This window comes from Parasteatoda tepidariorum, chromosome 10 (assembly GCF_982258835.1).
Source record: "Parasteatoda tepidariorum strain Cologne lab strain chromosome 10, Ptep-v5.0, whole genome shotgun sequence".
Lineage (NCBI taxonomy): Eukaryota > Metazoa > Arthropoda > Arachnida > Araneae > Theridiidae > Parasteatoda > Parasteatoda tepidariorum.
In genome coordinates, this window is record NC_141764.1 from 27,024,076 (window position 1) to 27,034,587 (window position 10,512).

A 10,512-nucleotide genomic window follows, 5' to 3' on the forward strand; every position below is an offset into this window, starting at 1 on the left:
ATTGCATATTATAAATTAAATGAATAAATCTATACATAATAATAAACGCGGCTGTGTGTGTGTGTCTGTAATCACAATATATCGCCCCAGAAGCCTCGCCCAGGCACGAAACTCGGCACATAATTGTGTTTTGACATAATGAAGAAGTATTTTTTTTCTTTTTCAAAAATTTGGATTAGTTTCTTAGTTATCAGTCATTTTGTAAGAAAATCTATGCTTTTTCGTCTTCAAAGAGCCATATTCAAGAAACTATTAAAAAATGCATATACTTTTCTCCACTCTTATAAATGTATGCTAATGCGAACCTTACAATTGAAATATTAATTTTCGACAACTTAAACCAATAATATACGAAGGAATTAATAATTTAATTGTAAGGTTCGCATTAGTTTACATTTATCAAAGTGAATAAAACTTTAACTTTTGTACTAAAATTGTGGCAACATATTAGATACGTAAATAGAACGCTACGCTTTGATATATTTATCGCTGTTCATAATTGTTATAATAAGTTTTTCTTCTTCTTTCCACGCGGGAAAATTATACTTGAGGATGCCCCTTGACGAAATTGGTGACTTATGTTTGGCGCTATTCCTGTTTGCGCGGAACACCGTGGTAACAGAAATAACGGCCAAAACATAATGATATTTCAAAAAACATTGGAAAATTTCAACAAAACATCGGATAAAGCTTGCAATGAACCCAATATAAGCAAAATTAATAAATCCAATAAAAAGGATTTTGACTCGAAGCAAAAATTAATGGAGTAGGTGCAGAAAGAAAAGGAAAAAAAACAACTCACTTCTTCATTAAGCTTGAATATACTCAGATTTAGATGCACAGAATTATCTAATAACAGTTAGATACTGTCTAAATTTATCGTGAATAGAATCTGTGTACCTCCATCGTCACATAAATTCGGCGAAATATGAATCGAAAATGGCGTTTGTGGTACCGAACTGGTGATGACGTTTTTTAATAAAGTCCCTTTTTATGACTGCCCACATACCTTCGATCTTATTGACCAGAAGTAAAAGTTACCTTACCAGCCGGTATCTAACGAAGAACTAATGGACCTCTGAAATTACGTATACCGTTGAACATTAATAACGCTAAAATCTAAACCGTTGAGAATCACGATTGGGTTTCAACATCGCCCAGCTTGGCCATCAACCGCGATCACAACTTGGCGAGAATCAAGGGGCACCCTCAAATATAGTCTACCCGACGTTAATTTTTGTAGCGATATAGAAATCGAAATCGATACCATAAAAAAATTATAGAGAAATAGATACCATAAAAAATTAATTCGTTTTCGTGTTCTTTTCATGTATTTAAAGCAACTTTTGTATGCTTTTACAATTTCTGAGGCCTTTTTTTAAGAAAAAAAAAACAAGTCTCCACCTGATAGTTATATTATAGGTTAGGTTACCATAGCAAAGTTACATCTTCAAACATCCTCAAGAGCTATAACACATCTGCAGCAGAACTGGATATGAAGACAAAATTGCAGGACAGAAACACTTTAATTGTCCACTAATCTTCAGATTTCCTGCTATGTTTTAAAAAACTTTATTTGTGGAAACCTTTAGCGTGGCGGACAGCTGGCCGCCTTAGGCGGCTAGTGTTAAATAAATGAATCAAGAAAATTAGTAGAATAATTTACAAATTTTGATAGCGAAAACCGAAAGTAATAGTATATATTTTATTGATAAATGAATGTTATTGAAGATTACGTATTAAATCAATGAATATTGTAGATATTATAATTGTAGAATAAAATAATTAAATGAATGAATGAATGTTATGAACTATTAAATGAATGTTAATGAAGTAAGAAAAAAATTACATAACGACGAGATTAAGGCGTTTGGTCCCCGTCATGTTGAAATATGTATAACATATTTCCTAAAATTTAAAAATCTACTTCTTACGTTATTACTTAATCCTTTTTCAATATTTATCATTTTATGAATGTAGATATTTCATCCTTTTTCAATAAATGAAAATCACTAATATACTCTGTAATCTTTTAATACCACAACCTTGAACCGAGTGCAGAATAAAATCTATTTTTAGAGATTCCCTTTACATCTGCCTAACACATTAGCATAGAATTTGAAAACCGTTATATGGTTACTAATATATAGGATTCATTAAAATTCGTTATTTCTAGCACTTTCTTTTCCGCCAACACATTTGAATGAGTAATGCTAAGAAAAAGACCCTTGGCGCTAAATTTAATCAATTAATAACCAATACATGGATTCCTTAACTTTCCTTGGCGAAAACAATGCCAACTTACACATGACACTCTCATTTTTTATTTCTTGGTGAACGGAGGTGCCCTGTTGGGCTTAGCCCTGCAGCCACACCTTCCGGCTGCCATTTTCTAAATTTATTAATTTATATGTACACAAAAATTACTTTTTTCTTCTTTTTTTTTTATTTGTACTTTGGAGCTTTTAATGATTCCACATATTTCTAAAATAATATCTTTTTTATTATTTATTGAATTTAATTCTTCACTAAAGTAGATCCTATTGTTTGATATCTAGACCACTCTGGAAAATGATATATGGACAACTGAAAATACGCCAAACAGCATCCTCTTCAACGAATGATCAATTCACGTCAACTTCTCCTTCAAACCAAAATAACCCGCTGTATAACTCCCGCGAACAATTGTGAAAAGAGCGACGCGTTAAAAAAAAGAAAAATCTGACCCATCTGGAAAAGAAATTATCAAAAAAATATTAATAGCTAACTAAAAATGAAAAGAGTAATAACCGAGCGAGAAAATAACCACGCGAGATTTTGAAAAGAATGCTTTATTAAGTATACAAAGGGCAAAATAAATATTAAAGAAAAGAAATAAGAAGAATAAAAGTAAGCACCCTAATAAATTTGTATCTCATGATCGGTTTTTTACATACTGCAATTCTATTTTAAAGGTTCAAAGACGTTACTTTAAGCATGTTACTTAATTAGTGCATACCATGTTTCAATTACGAAATGACTCTCAAAAAGGTTAAACATGCATTTTTATTTCACAGATAAAAATTCTTAACATTCATAACATGGAGATGTTGTCCCAATCAGGAATGGTCTCAATAGTTTAGGTAGGAGAGTGGTTGAAAGTTTAGGCTTTTTAATGTAATTTTACTTTTTCCGTACTTCTCCATAAAAACTTTTTAAGAGAATCGGATACATTTTGCATAAAATTGTGAAATTTGTTTAATTAAAAATAATTCTATGTAAAATTATTTTTTTATAATTTTTTAAACTATAATCTTTTGGGACCATATTTTCCAGACAGCAGCTACCCTCCATATTTTGAGAGTCAAAAACTCGAATCCATGGGGGGGGGGGGGAGAGAGAATATGTTTATTTAGTTTAAGTACATTTTTAAATTTGATTTCATTACTTTTTATGTCTGATTTCGCACTAATTAATATGCATGTTTAAGAATTAAACATGTTAAGAATAAGCATGTTCAAGCCATCAAGACAACACGTTGTTGTTTCCTACACTACTATACATCTACTATCACTACTACCCTACACTGTCACTACTACGCTACACTGTTACTATTACACTACACTGTCACTACTACACTAGTACTAAAAAAAAGCTGATCAGTTTCAAATTGTGCACTGTGGAAACTTTTAGAGCATCTTGACACCTAAAATAGTGGCAACTACTTTACACCAAGAACCAAGATGCAGAACCACGGACAGTTCCTTGCTTAGTGAAACACCGAAAATATTATTTTACACTACTCGGCGTAGTACACATAAAAAGCAGGTATTTTTACGCGACAGTATAAAAAAGAATCATTGATTTAAGATGCATATATACACCAATTCATTAAACAAAATTGATTTGTAAATCAAACATACGCGTAGTACAGAGATAATATTAAGACAAGTTCGAACTAGGCTTAACAAAATGGAAATGGATAGAAAATATGCATTATAAAATCAGCTAATAAAGTTCTAAGAGATTTGAAAATTAAAATATAATTATCCTTTTTGAACAACTAAAAACATACATACATACATATTAACTAGCTGTTGCCAGCTTATTCTAAATTGTAAAATAACTACTTGATATTCTACTTCGCGTTACTTGCTATTCAAATCTCACCAAGTACAAACCTTGGTGTTTTCGTAAGTGAAAATATTTCTCATAAGGTGTAAAAGCTTGAAAGTTTGGTGTAAGATTATTCAATTTTAAGTGCTTAGATTTAAACTGCAGCAACAAAATCGTATATGAATACTCGAGTGGTGTTGATCCGTAAAAAAATGCTTCTTCACACAATTGTTCGGTTTGTTCAGTGGTTGTTCAAATTTGGAAAGATATCACACCACAATTTTTACAGTGTATTTATTATAAGAGAACAATCAAGTGTAAAAGAACATTCTTAGTTTTTCACTAAAACGAGAACTGTCCAATTTTCTTGGTATACTGAAACACGAAAAACAAAGACTTATGCATAGAGTTTTACGACATTACTTTGGCATAAAGTTGCTGCAATCCCTTTTAGTGTTGAAATACATTAAAAAATTTTGCAGTGTTGTAAAAAATTATGGCATATTCTTACATAAAAAAATGGTGTAGTAAAGCACCAGAAATGTTCTTCTACACAGATTTTGGGATTAAGTAATTACCACAATTTTTGGTGTTCAGTAACATTTAATTTATAATAACAATAAGATATGGTACAGATATGAGAGAGTAAATTTATGTTTACGATACAATTTAAAGTAAGAACAGTTAGCTAAGGATACTTACATACTTTAATTCTTAATATAAAATTCGTTTTTAAATCATACCTACGCATAGCACAGAGAGAACAATCAAAGGCATTCGAATTAGTCTTAACAGAATTGAAGCGGATAGAAATTAATTATTAAAAAACTGTTCAATACAATTAAGAACTATTTAAAAATTGAAATCTAATTGTCCTTAATACATAACTAAAAACATACGTACACTTTGTAATGGCGAACTTTGATTTCTGGTGCTATATAGCCGAATAGTAACAGCAAGACAGTTTCGCTTTCTGCATTACCGCCCCGCTGCGGTAATAAGTTTAACTACTTGTAAGACAATGATTTAATCATTTTTTTTAATATTATTTTTTTAAGAAATCTAAGATTTTTTTAATTGCTTGTTTTATTTAAATTACAAGAAATGCTTAGATGTTTTTCTTAAGTCTTTCTTTCCACGTGTAGCGCTAATATGGTCAAATTGAATTTTTTTTCCTCCTTTTTTTTAGCATTTCAAGAAAATTACTATAGCGATTTTGTGCTTGATTTGAATATTGTACTTTTTCTCCAAATATGTCACTCTTAAACTCATTTATATCTCAAATAAAAGACTATTTTTATGGTTTGATATACACCAATAATCTTTTTAAACTATTTGAAGAATAAATGTGGATATAAATCATAACTGATAATTACAGCATAAATCCTTTAAACTTTTTATAAATGTAGATTTTTCTTTCTCTGTTTATTGTAGAGTCGTAGAGTTTATCATATAACAGAATTAAATTAAAAGGAAATGAACTGGAGTAAAAAAAACTATGATCGATATACTAAATTGTAGAGTGCCTCCTCCTCAAATCTACAACATGAGCGTGTAGCATTAAAGTTGATGTTAATATGAGACTGGGGCTCTATTGTAACAAGGGCAAAAGAAAAACTTTGGAAAATGCGTTACTGTGACGTCAGAGAAGCATTTTAAACAATGATTTACAATGCCATTAAAATAAAAGTCAAATGGTCTTCTTTCATTTACTGGTTAATTCACTCATGGGAGTTTATAATTATTTTCGATACCAAACTTTTTGTTTCAGCTGCTATATTTAGCCACGGTTACATAGAACAATGGAACTTTATTTCATTAACTCAGGGCATTTTTTTCATACTTTTCCTATGCAATGCAGGAACTAGTTAAATATCGAGAGACTTACGTGTTAATATCCATATTTATCCTTATTTTTTGCATTAAAACTATACATATTACAAGTGACTAAACATTTCCTACGTTAAAATTACTCATATTTCATGCAACGACACATATTTCAAACGTTAAAATGACATATATTACATGCAGCTGCATTACACCTTTCTTGTGTTTAAATTGCATAGATTTCATTAAAGAATACAGAAAATTCAGGCGATTATACGCATTTCATACCCTAATTCTGCACATATTTAATGTAACAATCTGCATTTAGCATGATTAAAAAATATTTATTTCATACAACTACTCATATTTCAACTGTTAAGCTGTATTATTTACAAGATGATCCATCCAACAAAAAGCAGAAAATTTTAAGATAAACAATATAGTTTTTAAATTCTTACCTTAGAAAATGAACAACCAAAAAAAAAATTCTGATGCATATGTTTCTTATAGTTTTATATGTTCAATATAGTTTTTAAATCTTCATAGAGTAAGTAACTAAAATGACCAAATAAAAGAAAAAAACATTTCTGGTAAATATGCTGCTTTTTTTTTTTTTTTAATTCGGATTAAAGGAGTAATTGGATAATTTTTCTTGCAATCATTTTTGGTTTAATCTTCTGTTATGGGAACTGGAATTTTCCAACCAGATCGTGTTATTTACCTCCTTTTCAAACTTTTTTTTCTTTTTTGATGTAGTAAAATTATTTATGTTCATTAAAATAAGTAATGTAAGTAGTTATATTGTCTGAAATTACGCATTTGGTAGTCACATTATCGTGTTTCCAGCTCTATGGGGGCACCAAAGGCTCGGTAATTTTTACTGAAGCACTTTGGTAATAATTTTTCTAAAATTAACAATGAAATGTGGTTTTATAATATGTGATAAAATTTGCTAAATGAGATAAAATTTGGTAATTTTAGCACAATACTTCAGAGCATGGCATAAAAATCATTTAGTCGATTAAATTTACTTTTCAGTTTTTTTATTATTTTTAGTAAATGACTGGTAATAAGAACTATAATTTCGAAAACCTGAATTTTCGGTAAACAGTTAGCATATCAACGGAAAAATTTCCAAATGAATGGCTTAAATGCGGTGTATTTGGGCTTTTATTACTAAAATTTTGTTGATTTTTTTTCCCAGAAAAGTCATTACCATAGAGTAAGGTAGTTTTACTACAGTTTTTCTTTTCCGCCTAAAAACATTTATTACAATATTTAATTTCATTACATATTAGTGTTAGTGCTTCTTCTGCTTATTATTTTGTCACGCTTACTTACGCTGAAAATTTTTTAATATGCCGAATAAAACAGTGGTGAATCAAATACCTTAGCATACACTGTGAAAAATTTCTCGGAAAAATGTTCAAATAACAATTTATTTCATTGTTATTTTACCATATTTAAGCATAATAGTCAAGTAACCGTAAATAAGATGGTATTCAAACTGTTAACTGTAAGAAAAACCGTTCATTAACTGCTTTATCCCAATACTATAAAACAATCAGAATATTATAGCACCAATATATATATATATATATATATATAACCGTCGTTGAACAGCCGCGTCCCAAATTTTCTGGACTCACGACTGCTAATGTTCAACTCCATAGCCTTGTAATTCTTAACCCAATCCAGAAGACAAGGGAACTCTTGGATAGAGTTCTGAGAAAAATTTGCCTTCAAGGAGGACTTTAACTCGCATTTACTTTACATGGAGAGGAAGACTACGCGAACCTCCCAAGGTTAGACTGACGGCAAGGGGACTCTAACCCATGATCCATCTACCACAGAGGATATTTCATGTCAACACTGTGGTCGGTGCAAGCCGGATGCTGAATTCGTAAAGACTGGGATTCGAACCCGGTTCACCTCATCGGAAGGCGAACGCTGTATCCCCTGAGCCATCGCGGCTCTTATGGCACCAATTAGGTCAGCCGTATGAAACCACTTGGTTCCTGGCAGAAGGATACATTTTATAGCCGAGAAGGCTAATCTGTTAATATCATGGCCGGCCAGGGGTTCGAGTCCCAACGCTGACACCGTAATATTTCCCGAATTCCCTTCGACGCATGAAGAGTTTCCAGTGTCGTGCAATCTCCAACTTGTGAGCCTAGGCTTTCAGAATACGATGCTCCACACATAGATGGCAGCACCTTAAAGCTGCTATACTCTCTCCAATGTCTAGTTTATTTTATTTATTTATTTATTCTTTTACGGATTTGAAACCGTATTAGTTGCAAATGGTTAAGAAACCGTATAGTTTTGTGTTCATGGTTTTTAAACCACATAGTTTTAATATAAGTATAGAAAACCGTATAGTTTTGTATTCATGATTTTTTAACCATACTAGTTGTAAACTGTTTAAAAACCGTAAAGGTAAAAAATGCTCTTTACCGTAAACTTTACGGTTAATTAGATGAACAGACTGTTGCCGATTATTTAGCGATAATTTTAATATTAAAAATCAAACACTGTATCACGCTTACCGCAGCATTGGTAATTCCAGTGAACCGGCTTTGGCTCCGAAGCAACCTGTGGTTTAAAAACCATGATTTAAGAACCATGGTCACAATTAGAACTGATCTAAAGGAAAAAGCACATTTGAATACAAAGCTAAGGAAGACATTTACTACATGCGTTATTTTTTACATAATTGCTTATGTCTATTCTGCGATTAATTAAAAGTTTTAGTAACACATTTAAAAAAAACTGCATATTTAAATTTTCGGATTTCATTGGGACGCTATGCATATCCTCTTAAAATCCAGCATTCCAATAAATTAGAAAACATTTGGTACGATTCTGATCACTGAAAAACTAATATTTTATGATTGTTTTCAAAATGGTAACTTAAAATACCTCTATATTTTTAAAAAAAAATGGTAAGAACCGACGACTAAGCTATTTTGAGTGTCCAATTTAAGGTTGCATTTTGTTTTGATGCGCAAAAACTGCACGATAGTTTAGAAAAATGTATACGGAGAATAACAAAAATTTAACATTCGATAATCAGTACTAAAATTATTAAGTGTTAAACTTAAAATAAAAAACACGCTTTGGGCCGATCTACATGCTACAGGAATGGCTACTAGAGACATGAAAATTTGACATACTGAAAAGGGCATGTTTGTTTATGGCATGTATGGCATGTTAGGGGCATTTTTGTTTGTTATACTTAACATGAGCTCTTTTTTTCCCTTTTATTTTGGAAATTCAAAAATTCTGATTTGTTTGAAAATTATTGTAAGAAGTGTTTTGTTTTTTTCATTCCTTCTTTTTTTAATTTTTCTGTTTTAAATTATGATTATTCAGCCATTGAAAGATTTATCTCGCTCGAGATCATCATTTTGTAAGCTCGCGTTTGACTTGATGTCGAAAGTAACGAAATAAAATGGATAAAAATAAAAGAAATAAGAGAAAGTGATGAAATGTTACCAGTAATCATAAAATTTATATCGATATTTTTTAAAAATATAGAAGTCTCAGGTAAGATCAAAAAATAATCTCTACAGATTGTATACAATTAAGTTTACTTCTCATTTATTAATTCTACACCGTAAAAAAATCCGAATCAAATTGCGGTATAAAGCATTGGCAGTTCGGGAGCATCATCCGTAAAATCAATTTTACCAGAATATCCATTTATACTTCAAAGTATTATACCATGATTTTTACTGTAATAATTATTTAATTAGAGTGATTCAGTGATTTTGCAGTACTTATTAAAGTAAAAATTATGGTTTATCAGTTTTTTTTTTCTCTCTAAAAGTTTCAATAAAAATGGATTTTACGGTAAAATGTACCGGTATCTTGAATGCCGGTACTTTTTACTGTAATTTAATCCGGAATTTTTTACTGTGTAATTGTATCATGCTTCCTGTATTCCAAAGTTAAAATTTTTTTTTCAAGTACAGTTAATTATCTTTTAAATCCAGTCAATCTTCATTTTGTTACAATTAACGTTCTAAAAAAACATTTATATACAAAATTACAATAATTAGACCTTTTATAAGCTAGATAATCGTTTTTTAAAGTATTGAATATTAAGGGAAAAACAAACATTAATAAAAGGCCACAAAGGCAGTTAGTTAACAAAGCCTCCCAGTACATTAAAAAATAATATTTTAGAATGCCGTTTTCTATTTACATACCAATATAAAACGGTTGTTAATGTGAAAATTCAATTACATTTACCTTCGTATGTCGGGGGGTTTACCTAAAATGAAAAGAAAGAATGGTATGAAATATGATTCAAGTGACCTTTCAGAAAGTTTTGTGGCACATAAATATGGTATTATTTGAGCCTAGCAAAATTCGAACGGTCAAAATAGGAAAACACGCTATTAAAATATCCAACAATGTGTAAAAAATGCTAAAAACTGAAATTTATTATTTTTCCTTTTATAATTAAAAATAGCTAAAAGGTTTATCAAATTTAATTGAGGAAATTTTTTTAAAAGAAAAATTTATTGCTTATGAAAGTTTATTTTCTTTTAAGATACTTAAATTAAAATTAAAAATGCATAT